This window comes from Oreochromis aureus, linkage group 14 (genome assembly GCF_013358895.1).
Source record: "Oreochromis aureus strain Israel breed Guangdong linkage group 14, ZZ_aureus, whole genome shotgun sequence".
NCBI classification, from domain to species: domain Eukaryota; kingdom Metazoa; phylum Chordata; class Actinopteri; order Cichliformes; family Cichlidae; genus Oreochromis; species Oreochromis aureus.
In genome coordinates this window covers 18,415,257-18,424,445 of record NC_052955.1, presented here as the reverse complement: position 1 = coordinate 18,424,445, position 9,189 = coordinate 18,415,257, and the positions used below count along the sequence as shown (strand labels likewise).

Below are 9,189 nucleotides of genomic sequence, written 5' to 3'. Positions count from 1 at the left end.
GTAAAACAGTCTGTGTGTTTCCGGTTTTACTTTGTAGGTCTGCTTCTCATCATGTCCATTAGTGTCAGCTGTGTCCACCCCTGCTTGTCATCTCCTCATTACCTAGTGTGCATTTATAGTGTGTGTTGGCTCCTGTTCGTCGTCGGATCGTCTGTGTTTCTCGGTGTATTCCACGTCTCTCTGCATTCTCCGTTCGCCGTCTCATGTTTAGGTTTGTCATTTAGTTTTCCCAGTCTAGGTTTTTTCAGTCGCTTGTCATTCCTCACTGCCTGTTCTGTCGCTCCACTTCTGTAAATAAACTTCACTCTCATCACCAGTCAACTGCCTGCATTTTGGGTCCCTTTCCTCCTACACCACACGGCTCACCCCGCCAGCCGTGACACTTACAGAGCGAGGCCTTCCTCAGCGCCACTTGCATCTCTGACCCCGCATTCTTCCAAGAAAGCATGCTGCTCCATTTACACACACACCTTCTTCTGATTACATGACCATATGTCAGACACAGTGCCAGCTAAAGCAGTCAAATTTGACCTAGCAGCAGCTGGACTTGGAGAGAAACGGATTTCATTCCAAGGTGATGCTACATGTCATTTGTTAATATTTCAAGATTTAGTTTAACTACTTTTTTACTCTTATATGTACCATTTTTGTAGTAATGTACAGTAAGTAATGTGTTTTACAGGAAGGGATGATGACCCAGAAGTGGTCAAGGCAAAGATTGAGGATACCTTCCCTCAGCTAAAAGACACAGGAGGGTTTGAACTGCTGAGAATCTCGGGTACAACACGAAGCCGTAACCTGTGCACAATCCCAAGCCCAGACACTGGATATACAGTGCGATATCTCCGCAGTCCATTGAGTGGAATTGGACAAGCTTTGATCTATATAAGGCCACTGCAGAAAAGTATTGATTTGGAAGACGTGAGTAATGACTAGGGTCAGAATATTTTATTTGCATGTATTAATAAACTAGTTTAAATGGCTAGCTAAGCTCAACTATGTGTCAAATCACTTTAGCTGTCAGCTGGTTAGAAACATGACTGCATATGAGTAATAATGGTTCTGAATGTATATGTAAGCAATTGTTAGAAAAGGTTTAGAAGGAGAGGTCATTTGTGTTTACAATTTGTTTCTGCTTCTCACGTTGGCAAATGCGATTGCAGAACTGTCAAAATATTTTTTATCATAGTATGCACCAAATGTATATATATATATTTTTATCTCCATATTCTCTGTAGAGCCTGACAACCCTCCAGCAACAAGGACCCCCCCACAAAATGCCTGAATTGTGACATTAACATTCCTTTAAATAAAATGAAAAACCACATCACTAAATGCACAAGGCAAGGAACATCTTTGATTTTCTATATATTTTAGTATACAGTGTGGAAACTAAGCAAGTCCACTTTATATATATTGGTGATGGATGCTGAAATCTCTGCCTATCCCTCTCACAGTTCATTGAGTGGTGCTGAACCTCAGTCTGTTACTGAAAGTCAGGCTAGGCAGACTCGTAGTACAACAGCAAGGTCAGAGGTCCCATCCTGTAGCAACAGTGATGCCTGGAATCTGTCCTGCGGGGTAGAGGAACCAGATGGTATCATCTTGGAATCCACCATAACCTCAGCAAGAGCAGAGCAATCGTCAGGTGATATGGTAGTGCAGGAAGATGCATCTCATCAAGATGAGGAAAAGTCACTTCTAGGGGAAAAACCAGGTAGTGACAGGAATTAGTTAGGAACATACCAGACAAATGGCAAAAATTACATATATTTTATTTCTTTTGATTGATCCATACAAATGTGTACCTTTCAGAGTGGAAATGTGAACAAGATGCAACCAGAGCAGCCTGGCTCTACAAGTCCGAGTTACTTTCAAAGTATGAGACCAGAAAGGCAGTAGTCCTGCAAATGGACTTGCGGAAAAGTATTGTGGATCAACAGAGATCACTTATCTCCCTCTACAAAGCCCCAAAGGTAGAGTGGGCGGCCCTGTCAGCTGCAAACTGGAAGGTATTGTTTCTGTATTGGGAAAACATTAGAAATCCAGTGACTGACTAATCCGAAACTTCACAAGTTTTTTTTTCTTCTTCCTTTTAGGGGATGTTGCTGTTGGAGAAGGGGTGAAGAGATTCTTCTTCTCAAAGGCAGTTTCTCTAGTACAGTCTGGTTTGCATTTGAATTTTGGTATGTATGTTATATTTAGACTGGGAACATGTATAGTGGATTAAATAAGAGAATATTTCATCATGTAAAGAAAATGTGTTTGTTATGTAAATGAGTTAATTGTGTTAAAATTACTGCCTGGATTTCTCATACGCAACATAATCTAGCTGTACTCTTTTCAGGGAACACAGATCTTACAAGACTGTTTGACGGTGAGCCAGAACACTTGACTCCACCCACTTCTCAGACCTTGCTTGAGAGTGACATGTTTTTGGTGGCAGGTAAGAAAGTTATGTACAGAAATAAGAGGAGGAGTAATTTAAAATAATATATGTGCAGGACTAAAGGAAACAGCATTACTTGTGTTACATTATCCTAACTGTAACCATAAAGATGAAAAATAGATTGAATACAGTTACAAAACTGTGTTTTTACCCCCATGCAATGTTAGGCTGAGTGAATTTATTATGTTTGATCTTAGGAAGAATAATGGGACATTCATTCATTCATGGTGGACCATGTGTGTCTGGTATAAGTCCTGCAATCATCCATGTCCTTTTTGGTGGCTCACCTGAAACAGCTACAGTTCAGATTGAGGATTGCCCTGATATTGATATCCGCAGCACTATTCAGCTGGTTTGCATTTTTGTACCATAATTTTAAAGAATTACTATTTCACTAAATATTAAATTTAGAAACATGATTGAATAGCCATCAGTACCTACTACTGACTACTATTTTTTTTTCTCTGTCCTAGCTTGATGGCACTGCTGAATTAACAGAACTGGAACGAAGAAATGTTCTCGAGCTAACCCTGGCTTGGGACCTGCCAGGTGTCACACAAACCAATAGAAAGTGGCTGTATGAACGTCTGCTATTCCACGCTGTGAGTACTGACTTACTCTCCCCAATAAATTTACATTTTAAATAGAAAAGCACATCAAACCTTCGGATGTGAATAAGTACATTTTTCATATACATAATCTCTTTGGAGGCCATTTGAAATGCTTTTACCAGTACAGTGGATGTTCTTTAAGTATTTAACATTTAAAGTGTGTTTTACTTTATGGACTCACACTTCAGTTTTGGTTTGGTCTCACTGTTGTAGGTCATAACACGAACAAGCCGTCAAGTCAAGCAGCTGAGGAAAGGGCTTAAGGAGACCATGGTATGGCCGCTTCTGACAGAAAGATCAGACATCATTCCTCTTTTCTTACCAAGGGAATCAGAGACTGCTCTCTGTTGTGAGGTAAAGTCAGGTCACATCTTTTAACATCTGAATAGTAAAGGTATTTGGTTAATTTATGAAGGATGCACATTAATTGTTGACACAAAACATCAATATACTATTTTGCATGCTTGGGCTAGTCGAACAGCTGGGTCCCACCCGATCCTTAGACAAATAAGCAGGGACAAACTCCTCAAAAACCCTCCGCGTTTTTCTCCAAAACCCCTAGAAATAACCTGTAGGCACCCTCCTATCCCCAATCCTGAAACCAAATCCTTAGTCTTTTTTCTCAAAAAACAGCCCTATCACTAGCTCCGTGTCTAAGTTCTTACTCGCGATCCTTAGGCACATAACCGGCAAATCCTCCTGAAAAACAAAACAAAACAAAAAAAACCTCCGCGGTTTCAATCCAAAATACGCAAAACAAAAAACCCCTAGAAATAACCTGTAGGGAACTCCCGTATACCCAAAACCTTATACTCGATAACAGGGCAAATCCTGAAACCAAATCCTTAGTCTTTTTTCTCAAATTCGCTCAGAGTCTAAGTTCTCCCTTCGCTCCGAGCACGCACCGCCCCCAACCAGAGCAGTGTCTTTTTCCTTCTTGTTCGCTCCACCATCTACTGCTTAATGATTCTGGGTCTTCGTTTGAAATTTGCGCGGAGATCCACTCCGCCTCCCAGGTAAACCTTACTGCCCGCTGCCAATCACATAACAAAGGGCGGCTCCATTCGCACCCCGCTCACCCAATCGCGCTCAGCTTGGATTTTCACGATCCCCCGCTCAGGTTAAGACTTTCTTCGGTCTCTCACAAGCCATCTGACTTGGAAGCATGGACAGCTGGCTCTCACTCAGGTTAAATAATTTAACATTTAGGCCTAAATGTAACTCTTCTTTTCTACCGGAAAAAAAAACCCTATGCAAGAGAGATTCCGATTTTGGGGCTATGCCTTCAGCCTAAGAGAGAGCAAAATCTTTTTCTACCAGCTAAAAGGAGGTGAAAGTTTTGGTCCCCTCACACCGCATGGATCGCCTTTACTTTGTCTAATTGGGGTGTTTTGAGCCTCATCGCTACGCCCGAAGTGCAGAAGAGCCTGCGGGAAACGAGCTCGCAACAACCGAGAACCAGGGATCAACAACAACTCGCGTCGCTTTCCCTATGTGCATATCACTCGGTAAGTGTTCATCTTCCTCTCTAACTACATTTTTGCATTTTCCTTTTTACCATTCTCTCAATCCTTTCATTTAAAAAATATCACATTGGTTTGTAACACGTACAATACACCATCCGTCCATCCATTCGCTTCGCTTATCCTTTTTTTTCAGGCTCGCGGTGCGCTGGAGCCTATCCCACGTACAATACACTTTAAAAATATATATAAGATCCAGTTTAACTCCCGTCAAAGCTTATACATTACATCTCTACATCACCTATCATTTTCTCATCAGGTATCTCATATCATCTTGTTATTGTTATGTTATGCTCCTTTGATATTTTGCTAGTTTGCGTGTTTTAAAATTCTTTTGTTTTTCTTTATATTTTTAGACTCTCATTTAAGCCAGATGTGTTAACCTGATCCCTGCGAAACACCAGCTCTCCGTGGATTTTGACCGCGAGTGACTGGATGTTGTTTCCGGCCTGAGGTTGCCTGAAATGCCGTGAGGCTCGTTTGAAAGATTGCGCCCGAGACCAACTCCGCCTCCAAGGCGTGCCTACCTTTAGCTGCCACCAGTGAGATATCAGAGCCGGGCTCCACATATCCAATCAGGAGCACGAGCAAGACAGCTTTTGCAGACTCTCCAGAAATATACAAGTCCTTACCAACTGCTCTGCAACCCAGTGTTTCTGGTCCCCTCACCAACATCGCTTTTTGAGATATTTTTTTTACGAACCACCAAAAAGCAATTTTACCCCCAGTACAGAAGACTGGATCTGAGGGCAGCAGCGGGGACAAATGATTGTAATGAAGCGACAGACATTTCATGGCTGGTCTTAGATAATTGTGAGTCATTGTGTCTTATGGTGAAAAGTACATAGTTTTGCAAGAGGCATACAAGCACTGTGGAAAAAGTAATCATAAAACTGTTTTTGTGAACACTCTGCTCCCTACGTTATGCTTTAAAAAATGTGATACATGTAATGTGATCATCAAAGAACATGACTTTTTAAAACTTTTATTCTTATGCTTTTAAACTATGTCACATTATCATAAAATACTTATTTGTATGTTATAATGTTTTCTTACACCATGTGTAATTTTTATAGACACCTTGTTCATTGTATCAATGTGTAATTATGTATCTTTGATAAATAAATAAAATATTTAATCTTGTGTTTGTGTACTTTCTGGTGATTCAATAAAAATTAGTCACATATCGCTCTGATAAACACAGATGGCTGAAAGAAATGTTTGATGGAACAAAGGAAACAAGTGTCTTGCTGCTAAACTTTTAAGTCACCATGGTTTAAATGAGAAAATGCCACTAGGAAACTAGCAGCCCTAAGTCTTTATGTAAAACATGAAAAACTCCATATCAGTGATATCTACAAAGGTGTACTCATTTCTTTGTTATGGTACTTTACTGTTCCAATGAAACAAAAGAAAATCTCATTTTAAAGTACATTTTCAGCCATCCTGGCCTATTTTCACGGGCAAGAATGTTGATGTTAGACTGTGTTTTAAATCAGGTTTTGATCTTAAACTATCACAGCACTGATTTTACTGATTACAGTTGTAATTTCAATTAGAATCCCAAACTGGCTTTTCTCCAGTCAGTGTTACTGTGAAATTTAACTTGTTCTTTTGTGTAATTGCACATGGCCCATCAAAGGACCCCTTAGTAAGCTGTACAGCATAAGTTTTCAATTCACTTTTGTCAGAAAACTTCACAGTATGAGAAGTTACAGCACAGTTTCTCCAAATGTGTGCTTCTTTTTCAGTCAGCGTGCTTTTAGAGCATCTACATTAGCTCATGTAGTAAAAGTACAATCAGTAAGTGTACTTTAACATTTGAGATTCAGTGACTCTTGCTTAGATCATGTGAACAATTTCATCAACCTTTTCTTGTATAATGCATCAAACCTGTTCAAATCACTTTATTTTCAATTTATATTAACTAATCTAGAGACAAGGAACTCCTTTTTAGCTTCTGTGATGCATTTACCTCTCGCACGTTAAACTAAATGTTAGTGTTCTCAGAGTTAACATGTCTTATGTTACCATCATGTATTTCTAAAACCCAGCCTCAGTCTATGCCCTATAGACTCTCACATGGAAACACCATTGATCTAGATATTCACAAATTTTATCAGGAGATTCTTAAGGTATTAAGTTTTTTGTTTGTTTTAATGATTTACACAAAAAAACTTCACATTTTTATATTTTTAAATGAAAGTGTCATGGAAAGACATTTTTTCTTTAATGATGTTGCTGCCACATTCTCAAATACTAATTATTCTGGGATTTTATGGTCAAACTATGTGATTTTCCAAGTGTGTGTGTGTGTGTGTGTGTGTGTGTGTGTGTGTAGTAAAATGACCTTATGATGCTGTCACCGTGAATCATTCAGGATTAACAACACAAATTGTATCGATAGCAGAAACAGTCTTAAAACTTAATTAGTCTTATAATTCTCACACGTTACCACTAGTTTTACAAACACAGTCTTCTTCAGTTCTGTTTATGTAGCTTTTATGAAACTGATTTTCCATAGTACAAGTAGCATTTAATCTTTCTTTGCTCTCCAGTATAAATGCAACAATTTTTAGGCTTTTATTGAAACTGTCACAAATGTAACACTCAATGCCAAAACAGGGTTGATCAATGTTTCTATGAACACTGCTTCAGTATATAAACAGCTCTGAAAATCCTTTTTTTTTTTTTTAAGTAGTGCAGAACAGGCTCTCTGTTACTCTCTGTGTCTCTAAAAATCCCAACAAAACTGACAATCACCTTCTAGAGGAATTTCTTTCATTTATGTATTGATCACTTTGTTTATTGGCAATGCTTTTAGGTAACTGTTTTAGCATGTCTGCCTCATACTCCATTCAAACAGTTAGACACACGGTGGGGGTCTGGTAAGGAAGTTGGGGAAGCAGACAACTCCACAGGAAGAGTCTTTTGTCTTTTCTCCACTGTAAGAGATAGCAAGGGAGTGTGAAACTTTCTTTGGGAGGAAAGACCAAAGGTGTGAAAACAGCTGTGTACTGCCTTTTGTTCCTGTAGGAGGTATTTAACTGAGAGCCATGCTCACCCTCTGCCCCAGCGATGGCAGTCCCTCACCATGCTTGGGTTCTGTTCATTCTCTTGATTAAAGAATGTTAGCTACCGCTCTTCGCTTCTCTGCAGGCTTTATTAAATGGAAAACTTCCACAACAACCTCAAAACAATGGTTTATGGATTTTTATCATCTGCAACACCATGTAACACTTGGATGCTAGAACCTTTTACCATCACATTTTCAAGGGTTTATGTGTTATCCTTGATCACAGTTCTAAAAAGTTAACTTTCTTGACATAAAAGTAGCCCAAACAAGACAAATATATGTCCAGTTCTTTTTACTCCAAACCTACTGATCGGAAAACATTATGTGATGCTGGAAGTTTTCATCCTATCCACCTCAAAACAAGTTTACCTGTAAGCCAACACATTAGACTTAAGCAAATTTGTGAAATTCCTGAACAATATGCTTTGTGCAGTAACAGTAGTACTAGAACTAGTACTAGTAGTCCTAGTATTGTGCAGCAACCAGGCTTCAAGAGCAATCACTCTTCTGGCTTTCAAATGGTGACAACATGTCACAGTCTTAGCTGCAAATCAGAAATGTTGGTAAATTTAAAAAGGAGTTTAAACATCAGCTTTTGACATAGACACAGACTTTATTAATGCCACACTCAGGAAATTCACATGTTACACATGATTTAGCTCACCTGCTAAATCCCCAGAGCAATAACCCCATCAGCATCATTAGCCTGAGTGTTGATCCTCCAGGTGAGCGAGTGAAGTTGTGTGTGTGTGATCAGAGGTGAAGCTGCTTTCTACAAAGTCTCAACAACAACATCTTTAGAAACAAACATCAACAACCAGGAAGAGTCTAAAAGCACTGAATATGAAACAGACCATTTACCATACCCAACACTGAGCTCCTGCACAGTCAGATGGAGTGAAACATAAGGTCCCAGTGGTGTTCTGTTGGATTTAGCAGGTGAGCGTTGTTGCCAGTCAAAACTTTCTTGGAAAAGCATTGCAAGAATCCATGTAATTATTTGTTTTACTTGAATCAAATGTATTGGTTTCATTACATCAAATAAAATAATTTTGGAAACCCGTTACATCAAACAAAACTTTCTTGGAAAAGCACTGCAAGAATCAATCTCGTTATTTGTTTTACCCCGTTCAAATCTATTGGTTTCATGACATCAAATAAATTGTTTATGGAAAACCGTTGCATCCAATAAAACTTTCTTGGAAAAGCATTGCAAGAATCAAACTCATTAATTTTGTTTTCACTAGAATCAAAGTGTAATGTTTTCATTACATCAAATAAAATATTTTGGAAACTCATTACATCAATTAAAACTTTCTTGGAAAAACTTTACAAGAATGAATGTAATTATTGGTTTTACAAACAAATGTATTGGTTTGTTTACTTGAAATAAAATATTTTTGGAAACTCATTACATCAATTAAAACTTTCTTGGAAAAACTTTACAAGAATCCATGTAATTATTTGTTTTACTAGAATCAAAGTGTAATGTTTTTCATTACATCAAATAAAACCACCAAGATGGCTGCT

General features: G+C 38.7%; 2 long non-coding RNA genes across 2 annotated transcripts; both read left to right on the top strand.

Moving 5' to 3' along the window:
• The first annotated feature begins 500 nt into the window (after positions 1-500).
• On the top strand, positions 501-1,272 carry LOC120443568. The gene is made up of 3 exons (XR_005615493.1): positions 501-574; positions 683-921; positions 1,239-1,272. It is a non-coding gene; the product is annotated as an uncharacterized LOC120443568 (long non-coding RNA).
• A 706-nt stretch (positions 1,273-1,978) lies between these two features.
• On the top strand, positions 1,979-2,402 carry LOC120443569. Its single transcript, XR_005615494.1, has 3 exons — positions 1,979-2,012; positions 2,100-2,186; positions 2,348-2,402. It is a non-coding gene; the product is annotated as an uncharacterized LOC120443569 (long non-coding RNA).
• The last annotated feature ends 6,787 nt before the right edge of the window (positions 2,403-9,189 follow it).